This window comes from Pseudophryne corroboree, chromosome 5, assembly GCF_028390025.1.
Source record: "Pseudophryne corroboree isolate aPseCor3 chromosome 5, aPseCor3.hap2, whole genome shotgun sequence".
In the NCBI taxonomy this organism is placed as follows: Eukaryota; Metazoa; Chordata; class Amphibia; order Anura; family Myobatrachidae; genus Pseudophryne; species Pseudophryne corroboree.
In genome coordinates, this window is record NC_086448.1 from 91,541,557 (window position 1) to 91,551,328 (window position 9,772).

The 9,772-nt window shown below is 48.4% G+C and overlaps 1 long non-coding RNA gene across 1 annotated transcript; it reads left to right on the top strand.

The window, feature by feature from the left end:
• The first annotated feature begins 517 nt into the window (after window positions 1-517).
• LOC134928805 (uncharacterized) lies at window positions 518-7,071 on the top strand. The gene is made up of 3 exons (XR_010178024.1): window positions 518-617; window positions 2,467-2,519; window positions 6,824-7,071. It is a non-coding gene; the product is annotated as an uncharacterized LOC134928805 (long non-coding RNA).
• Window positions 7,072-9,772: the final 2,701 nt, after the last annotated feature.

Genomic DNA, 9,772 nt, shown 5'->3' on the forward strand with positions numbered 1-9,772 from the left:
CGCTCCGGGAGCCGCAATTGGCTCCCGGAGGGCGCCAACATTCGAATCCTCCTGCAGCCTCCTGTCCGGTGCAGGGAAAAGGGTAATCCCTGCACCGGACACCCGCCGCCACACACCAAGCGCTGGGGACAGACAAGCTGCCCCAGCGCTGTCCCCAGCTAGGGACCACAACATGGATGTGCCCACAGGGCACATCCTTACATTATCTCTGAATGGCCCTCTGCTCTATGCCTCCTGACTGCTGCTGGCTGCCGCAGCCACTACCTGTCACAGTGTATTACAGGCAACGGCACCGGCAGCATGAAAAGGCCATCTCTCCCTGTGACAGGCTCAGGACCCACCCCCGCGCCCCTCCCTCCCTTCCCTTATGTCATTACTCCTCCCTGCTGTCCTATAAAGCTGGTTGACAGACAGGAAGCAGTTCCTCCGCCTCCTCTTCCCTCCTCTCTGAAAGACACTGAAGTCTCCCCTCCTATCCCCTCTCTTCTTCTTCTTCTCTTCCCTCACAGGAGTGGAGAGTAATGGCGTCCAGCAGAAGAGGAGCCTACGCAGAAAGAGGAGGGCCATCAAGAAAAGGAGTGGAAAAGACAGAAGAAGCACACTGCTACAGAAAAACTGTAAGTTTTTATTATATCAAATGTTTATAGCTATTTAATAAGGGAATATTTAAAACAGTTTGGGTTATAGAAAATGGTAAGGGGTGGGGTGAGGTGTAGTGGGGTAGAGATGTAACCAGCACGTTGTGGCATATCTAGGTGCATTTGCGCCTCGTTTGGCGCTACCATGTGCGTATCTTAGATTTAGATGCACACTTGCCCAGTGGCGTAAGTTTGCCCCAGTCGCCCGGAGGCATGATAAAATGTTGGTCCCCCACCCCTATACATATAGGGATATATATATATATATATATATATATATATATACGCCATATGTAGATATCTGGTACACAGGGTGAACAGTAGCAGCGTACTCAGGTGCCTTTCACAATAGTATAGATACAAACACACACGCCTTTCACTTACACACATGCCTCTTTCATTTACACACACGCCTTTTTCACTTACACACACACCTCTTTCACTAACTCACACGCCTCTTTCACTTACACACCTCTTTCACTTACACACACATGCCATTTTCACTTACACACACACACACATGCCTTTTCACTTACACACACGCACATCTTTTTCACGTACACACACACATGCCTTTTTCACTTACACGCGCCTTTTTCACTTACACACACGTCACTTTCACTTACACACAATTATACACACACGCCACTTTCACTTACACACACACCACTTTCACACAATCACACACACGCAAACACACACACACATGTCACTTTCACACACACGTCACTTTCACACACACACAATTACACACACACATGCCTTTCACTTACACACACACAATTACACACACACACACACACACACACACACACATGCCACTTTTACTTACACACAATTACACACACACACATGCCACTTTTATTTACACACACGCCACTTTCACTTACACACAATTACACACATACACACACACGTCACTTTCACTTACACACACACAATTACACAAACACACACAAGCCTCTTTCACTTACACACACACACACACACACACACACACAATTACACACACATCTGCCACTTTTACACACACACACACACACACACACACACACACACACACATGCCTCTTTCACTTAAACACACAACTTTCCTTTAAAAACCACAGACATACACACCTCACTTAAAAACATTCACACACATAAACACAGTGCTGCCAACATTTATTAAAGATACCCCCGGTAATCACCCCCCCCCCCTCACACACATACACCCATACGCCACACACACACACACACACACACACACACACACACACACACACACAATGCAGCAGCTAGAGGCAGGTGGTGCCAGTGCCTACCTGTTGCTATCCTCATGACGGAGGAAGAGAGAGCTTCAGCCAGCCAGCTCTATTGGAAGTCCTATGAGCAGCTGTGCGCTGGAGCTCCCCCTAGCTGTAGCCGGCTGTCAGCTGAGCTCTCTCTGTGGATACGAGGAGGCAGCTGCTGCTGCTGTGTCACAAAAGTGACACAGCTCCTCCGTCCACTCCAGTCAGATGCGGCGATGGATTGTCAGGTGGGAGGCAATGGAGAAGTGCCCCCTACAGGTCAGGAGCCCGGCGGCAGCCGACTCCATTGCCTCCCACAGTTCCGCCACTGCACTTGCCCCATCACAGTGAATGGGGCAGCAAAAGACGCCGTTGGGTACGGCTAGGTGTGAGCACGCCTAGCCGTGCCGGTAGGGCACATTCCGGCAGGATGTAGCCACGATGAGCGTAGCTACATCTGTGTATATGTGTACATTTTATTTAAAATATGAATTATAATATTATATTAATTATGATTAATGCAATCGTAGTATAAACATATGATTTTGTTAATTGTAGGTATTGTCGCACGGTGAGGACCTTCTCTGGATGTCCGATTGGAGTCAAGTGAGGTAAGCTTACATTTTTTTAATGCTGATTCCTACTGCCTGTCACCCACTGCCTCTCTGCAGCATCACCCTCTGCACATCATCTCCTGCTGCCTCTACCCAGCCATCACCCCATCCCCATCACCTCTCTCCTGTCACCCTCTACCTGTCACCCACTGACTCTCAGCATCTCTTCGTCACCTTTCTCCTCTGTCACCTTCTACCTGTCACCCACTGACTCTCACCCTTTCCCTGTCACCCACTGACACTCTCCATCTCCCCGTCACCTCTGGCTCCTGTCACCCACTAACTCTTACCCTCCCCTGTCACCCACTGACTCTCACCATCTCCCTGTCACCTCTCGCTCCATTCACCCTTTCCTTCACCCACTGACTTTCACCATCTCCCCGTCACCTCTCTCTCCTTTCACCCACTGACTCTCACCATCTCCCCATCACCTCACTCCTGTCACCCACTGACTCTTACCCTCTCACTGTCACCCACTGACTCTCACCCTCTCCCTGTCACCTCTTGCTCCTATCACCCTTTCCGTCACCCACTGACCTTCACCATCTCCCCATCATACTCTACCTGTCATTCACTGACTCTCACCATCTCCCTGTCACCTGTCGCTCCATTCACCCTTTCCTTCACCCACTGACTTTCACCATCTCCCCGTCACCTCTCTCTCCTGTCACCCACTGACTCTCCCCATCTCCCCATCACCTCACTCCTGTCACCCACTGACTCTTACCCTCTCACTGTCACCCACTGACTCTCACCCTCTCCCTGTCACCTCTTGCTCCTATCACCCTTTCCGTCACCCACTGACTTTCACCATCTCCCCATCACCTCTCTTTCCTGTCACCCACTGACTCTCCCCATCTCCCCATCACACTCTACCTGTCACCCACTGACTCTCAGCATCTCTTCGTCACCTTTCTCCTCTTTAACCTTCTACCTGTCACCCACTGACTCTCACCCTTTCCCTGTCACCCACTGACTCTCACACTCTGTCACCCACTGACACTCACCATCTCCCCGTCACCTCTGGCTCCTGTCACCCACTAACTCTTACCCTCCCCTGTCTCCCACTGACTCTCCCAATCTCCCTGTCACCTCTCGCTCCATTCACCCTTTCCTTCACCCACTGACTTTCACCATCTCCCCGTCACCTCTCTCTCCTGTCACCCACTGACTCTCACCATCTCCCCATCACCTCACTCCTGTCACCCACTGACTCTTACCCTCTCACTGTCACCCACTGACTCTCACCCTCTCCCTGTCACCTCTTGCTCCTATCACCCTTTCCGTCACCCACTGACCTTCACCATCTTCCAATCACACTCTACCTGTCATTCACTGACTCTCACCATCTCCCTGTCACCTCTCGCTCCATTCACCCTTTCCTTCACCCACTGACTTTCACCATCTCCCCGTCACCTCTCTCTCCTGTCACCCACTGACTCTCCCCATCTCCCCATCACCTCTTGCTCCTATCACCCTTTCCGTCACCCACTGACTCTCACCATCTCCCTGTCACCTCTCGCTCCATTCACCCTTTCCTTCACCCACTGACTTTCACCATCTCCCCGTCACCTCTCTCTCACTGTCACCCACTGACTCTCACCCTCTCCCTGTCACCTCTTGCTCCTATCACCCTTTCAGTCACCCACTGACTTTCACCATCTCCCCATAACCTCTCTTTCCTGTCACCCACTGACTCTCCCCATCTCCCCATCACACTCTACCTGTCATTCACTGACTCACATCATCTCCCCATCACCTCTCTTCTGTCACCCTTTTCCTGTCGTCCACTGACTCTCACCCTGTCCCTGTCACCCGCTGACTCTCACCGTTTCCCAGCAACCCTTTCCCTGTCATCCACTGACTCTCACCATCTCCCCGTCACCTCTAACTATTGTCCCCCCTTTCCCTGTTACCACTGTTCCACTGACTCTTACCCTCTCACTGTCACCCACTCACACTCACCATCTCCCCGACATCTCCCGCACCTGTCACCCACTTACTCTTCCCATCTCCCCATCACCATCTCCCAATCGCCCTTTCTCTCTTTTCAACCTCTACCTCTCACTGTCACCTTCCACCTCTCACTGTCACCCACTGTCTCTATGCAGCGTCACCCTCTGCATGTCTCCCACTGTCTCTCACCGGCTGTCCCCCACTGCCTGTCACCTCACCCAGCTCTGCTCATTCAATGTGGTATAATGTGTAAGGGGCACCAGTACTAGATAGTATAAGGGGTCCTACTATTGTGGCACATACAGTAATTTGTATAAGGGGTATATGGTGAGGTACACTACATTTAAGACCATGCCCCTTTTTAGTGGCCATGCCCCTTTTCCGGAGCGGAAACCTACTGTTTTCCATACCCCCATTTCAAAATTTCCACTTCAACCACTATATATATATATATATATATATACGTAGAAAGAAATCGGCGGCACTCCAGGACTTTCAAGTAGTAAAAAAATGTGTATTTAAGACATCACAAAATACAGCATGTGACCGACGTTTCGGGGCCCGTAGCCCCTTTACCAAGGTGTATGTGATGAGTGCCAAACGCTTACCTTATATGCCGTGAAATACCCGCCAAAGGTGGTGAGGACGGACGCCTCCGGCCACTCTGTCTCCGCTGCGCTCCCTGGACTTCCGGGGTCCGCTACGGATGACGTCACGCGTCCATGCGTCGGGTTGCCATAGTAGCAGCCACCGCGTCAGATCGCGCTGGCCGGGGCTGTCAGAAAAACAAACGAGTGAAATTAGGTAAAATGTGGAGCACCCGTGCAATTTGTACTTAATCAAGTTTAACCTGATGAAACAAAGTGAAAAAACTTATTATTGTGCACGAACATAGAGAGGGAAACTTGCTAGGAGGAATACTGTATTAGTGCTAATGCACAACCTGACAATATCACATAGACAGTTGTCACCAACATGTTGGTTATTACTAGCACAGAGATATCCAAACGAGGTTACGCTCCCATATGCCTACTGGTTGGAACCCTTATGTAGAATCACCGTAAGTAGTAAACAGGTGATACGGGCCCCGAAACGTCGGTCACATGCTGCATTTTGTGATGTCTTAAATACACATTTTTTTACTACTTGAAAGTCCTGGAGTGCCGCCGATTTCTTTCTACGTATTGCTACTAAACCCCGGAGGGCACCTGGGCCGGTTATTGGACGCATTCAGGGAGTGCCGGGCTGCTCCATTGTATATATATATATATATATATATATACAAACAAAAAACTCAGCACTCACCAAAGTAAGCTCACTTATCCTCGACAATTCAATAAATAAATGATGGGGGTTTAGTTAGTGGATTGGCCAATGCACGGAAGCCTGCAAACCGCTCGCCAAGGTACCCCACCTTCATGCAGGTCCTACACTATCACAAAGTCTTAAAACCTGACTACTTCACTGCTGTTACACACATCATCTGCCTGCTAGATGTAATGTGTACCTGCCACACACGTTATGGCTTTAAAAGGTACACTAGTCACCTTGCACTGGCTCAGAGATGATTGCTAAGGAACAGCTGAGACAGGTTCAGGATAATAAAGTCCACACAGGGGTGCATGAGAAAGCTAGTGGCCACGGTTAATAAGAGTTAACCATAGATTAACCCCATCGTATACACACAGAGAAAACCACAGCACTCACCACTCCAGAAGCGGGGTACAGCTATGCACTTACCACTCAGAGGGTGGGGTGCATGTAACACAGCACTCTCCACCACAAAAGCAGGGTACACAGCTGTACTTACCACTCACAGGGCGGGGTGCATGTGGTCACTGTTGCCACTTTGGATCGCTGCTTGTATTGCCGATCCAGCATAGATCGGCAATACGAGCAGCGATCCAAAGTGGCAACAGTGACCAACCAGTAGCCAAGCACTTCGCGGAAAGTGGGCACACGTTATCAAGTGTCAGATATATGATCATTGACCATCTACCAATGAGCAGACGGGGCGGCGACAGAAACAAGCAACTATTAATCTTGGAAGCCAGGTGGATTGCGAGACTGGACACTGTGGCCCCCAGGGGCCTAAACGAGAAGATTTGTTGGAACAGCCTTACATAGAAAATATATAATTAATTTTAGGGCTATAGATAGGGCATGTTTAACATTAAGTATAATATATGCACTATTGGGGAAAGAATTCTATATAACCTAATGATTGAGGATGTCATAATGTATATATATTCATCATTATAGTGCACGTTGATCTTTATATATGGATCACACAATGCCCACTGGGTGTACCTGTTTTCTTTTTAACTTTTTATTTTTTCTAATAGAGCTGGGAAGGAGCGGCATTCGGTAATACAGCCAGCGGGACAGTGAGGGCGAGGAGACGCGAGTGCGTCCCTAGTTACCACACACGCCTGCAGGGGTTGCCCTGACGACGGGTGGACGCAGCGTACAGGCGCCCCGCTGATCACAGCAACGTCTGGACAACGGGATGACGTCATCGCCGAGCGCCCCCGCACGTCTGGGCGCCGAACACCCGCCCGGAGCTCAGGTGAATGGTGATTACACAGGTACTTAGGAGGGTGAGTTAAGCATTATATGTTGTATGTGTTTGTCTTTACATGTTTGTACTATGCATCATATCCTGACGACGGTGCGTGTCGGCACCGAAACTTTATATACTGAACTGATGTATCATTGAATTTTTAATACACGCTTGCTGCAAAAAAAAGCCTCTGAGTGCCGTTCCATCTAGAACTCTATACCAGCGGTGAATACCGTTTTCGGATCAGGACACCGGGGTAATTGAATTATTTATTGAGTGCCGGACCCAGCTTCATTATATATATATATATATATATATATATATGAAGACTATGGTGCTTAGGTGCAGTTTTGTGATATCTATACCATAAGTATATGTAACCCTTAAAAAACAAATAAAGAACGCTTCTCAATATGTTATATGTGCTTGGCATGCACATATACTTTATTACAAGAATTAGTGAATACAAGCGCCCAAGAGTCAAGGGGATGGAAACACTTTTTGAGTGCCATTTAGAATATTATAAAACGTTTTCTGTAGTGCTCTAGAAAAATTAATTACAGGAAGTGATGTCATCATAAATTGCTCCTCATGGGTATAAATAGAGCATGCCTGCTCAGTGTGTCCATCCCCTTGATGAAGTCCTGTTGCTGATGGACGAAACGCGTTGGGACTACCTGCGGACATCTCCTTTTATGGACAGATAGGCCTCATACATTTTGAACTCTGTACGCATGCCTTCCAGCCATTTATGGACAGATAAGCTTTATATAATTTCTTATTCTGTATGCATGTTATCTAGCTATTTATGTATTTTTATGTATTTTTATGTCACCATGTGTATTAAATCTTTGTATTTTTAATATATACACTGCTCAGGCTATATATTGATTGTGTTCTGGGAATATGCTGGTTCCCTAATTAAGCTTATGGAATTGAGCGTTGTTACAACTAGAAATTTTCAACGGTACACTCTCTGGGGTATATTTACTAACATTCGTAATTCTCCTGATTTGGTGGAGAATAATCACGAATGACATCGAAAATGTAAAACTGCAACTTTTTGAATTTATTACGACTAATTTACTAAGCTGCCGTATTCTGCATTTTCGGGTTTTCCGATGTCGATGTCATTCGTTTTTTTAGGCAGTGTTTTACGTGAGTGACTTGTAAAACACTGCCGACTTTAATACAATGAATCTCGGCCGGATCTGAGAGATCCATGCTGGGCTTCATTGTGCACTTTGTTTAAAAAAAAAATAAAGTTTAAATGTTAAAAAAAAATTGTGTGGGGTCCCCCCTCCTAAGGCAAACCAGCCTCGGGCTCTTTGAGCCGATCCTGGTTGCAGAAATATGGGGGAAAAATGGACAGGGGTTCCCCCATATTTAAGCAACCAGCATCGGGCTCTGCGCCTGGTCCTGGTTCCAAAAATACGGGGGACAAAAAGCGTAGGGGTCCCCCGTATTTTTAAAACCAGCACCGTGCTCCACTAGCTGGACAGATAATGCCACAGCCGGGGGTCACTTTTATACCGTGCCCTGCGGCCGTGGCATCAAATATCCAACTAGTCACCCCTGGCCGGGGTACCCTGGGGGAGTGGGGACCCCTTCAATCAAGGGGTCCCCCCCCCAGCCACCCAAGGGCCAGGGGTGAAGCCCGAGGCTGTCCCCCCCCATCCAATGGGCAGCGGATGGGGGGCTGATAGCCTTTGTTGATAGTTATGAATATTGTTTTTAGTAGCAGTACTACAAGTCCCAGCAAGCCTCCCCCGCAAGCTGGTACTTGGAGAACCACAAGTACCAGCATGCGGCGGAAAAACGGGCCCGCTGGTACCTGTAGTACTACTACTAAAAAAATACCCAAAAAAAGACAATACACACACACCTTGAAAGTAAAGTTTTATTACATCCATCCACACAAACATACATACATACTTACCTTATGTTCACACGCAGGTCGGTCCTCTTGTCCAGTAGAATCCATGGGGTACCTGTTGAATAAATTATACTCACCAGATCCAGGGTACCAGGCTCCTCGGATAATCCTTTTGTAATCCACGTACTTGATTAAAAAAATAAAACGGAGACCCGAGACACGCACTGAAAGGGGACCCATGTTTTCACATGGGTCCCCTTTCCCCGAATGCCAGAAACCCACTCAGACTTCTGTCTAAGTGGGTTTCTTCAGCCAATCAGGGAGCGCCACGTTGTGGCACCCTCCTGATCGGCTGTGTGCTCCTGTACTGACTGACAGGCGGCACACGGCAGTGTTACAATGTAGCGCCTATACGCTCCATTGTAACCAATGGTGGGAACTTTCTGCTCAGCGGTGAGGTCACTTTCGGTCAACCGCTGAGCAGAAAGTTCCCACCATTGGTTACAATGGAGCGCATAGGCGCTACATTGTAACACTGCCGCGTGCTGCCTGTCAGTCAGTACAGGAGCACACAGCCGATCAGGAGGGTGCCACAACGTGGCGCTCCCTGATTGGCTGAAGAAACCCACTTAGACAGAAGTCAGAGTGGGTTTCTGGCATTCGGGGAAAGGGGACCCATGTGAAAACATGGGTCCCCTTTCAGTGCGTGGCTCGGGTCTCCGTTTTATTGTTTAAATCAAGTACGTGGATTACAAAAGGATTATCCGAGGAGCCTGGTACCCTGGATCTGGTGAGTATAATTTATTCAACAGGTACCCCATGGATTCTACTGGACAAGAGGACCGACCTGCGTGT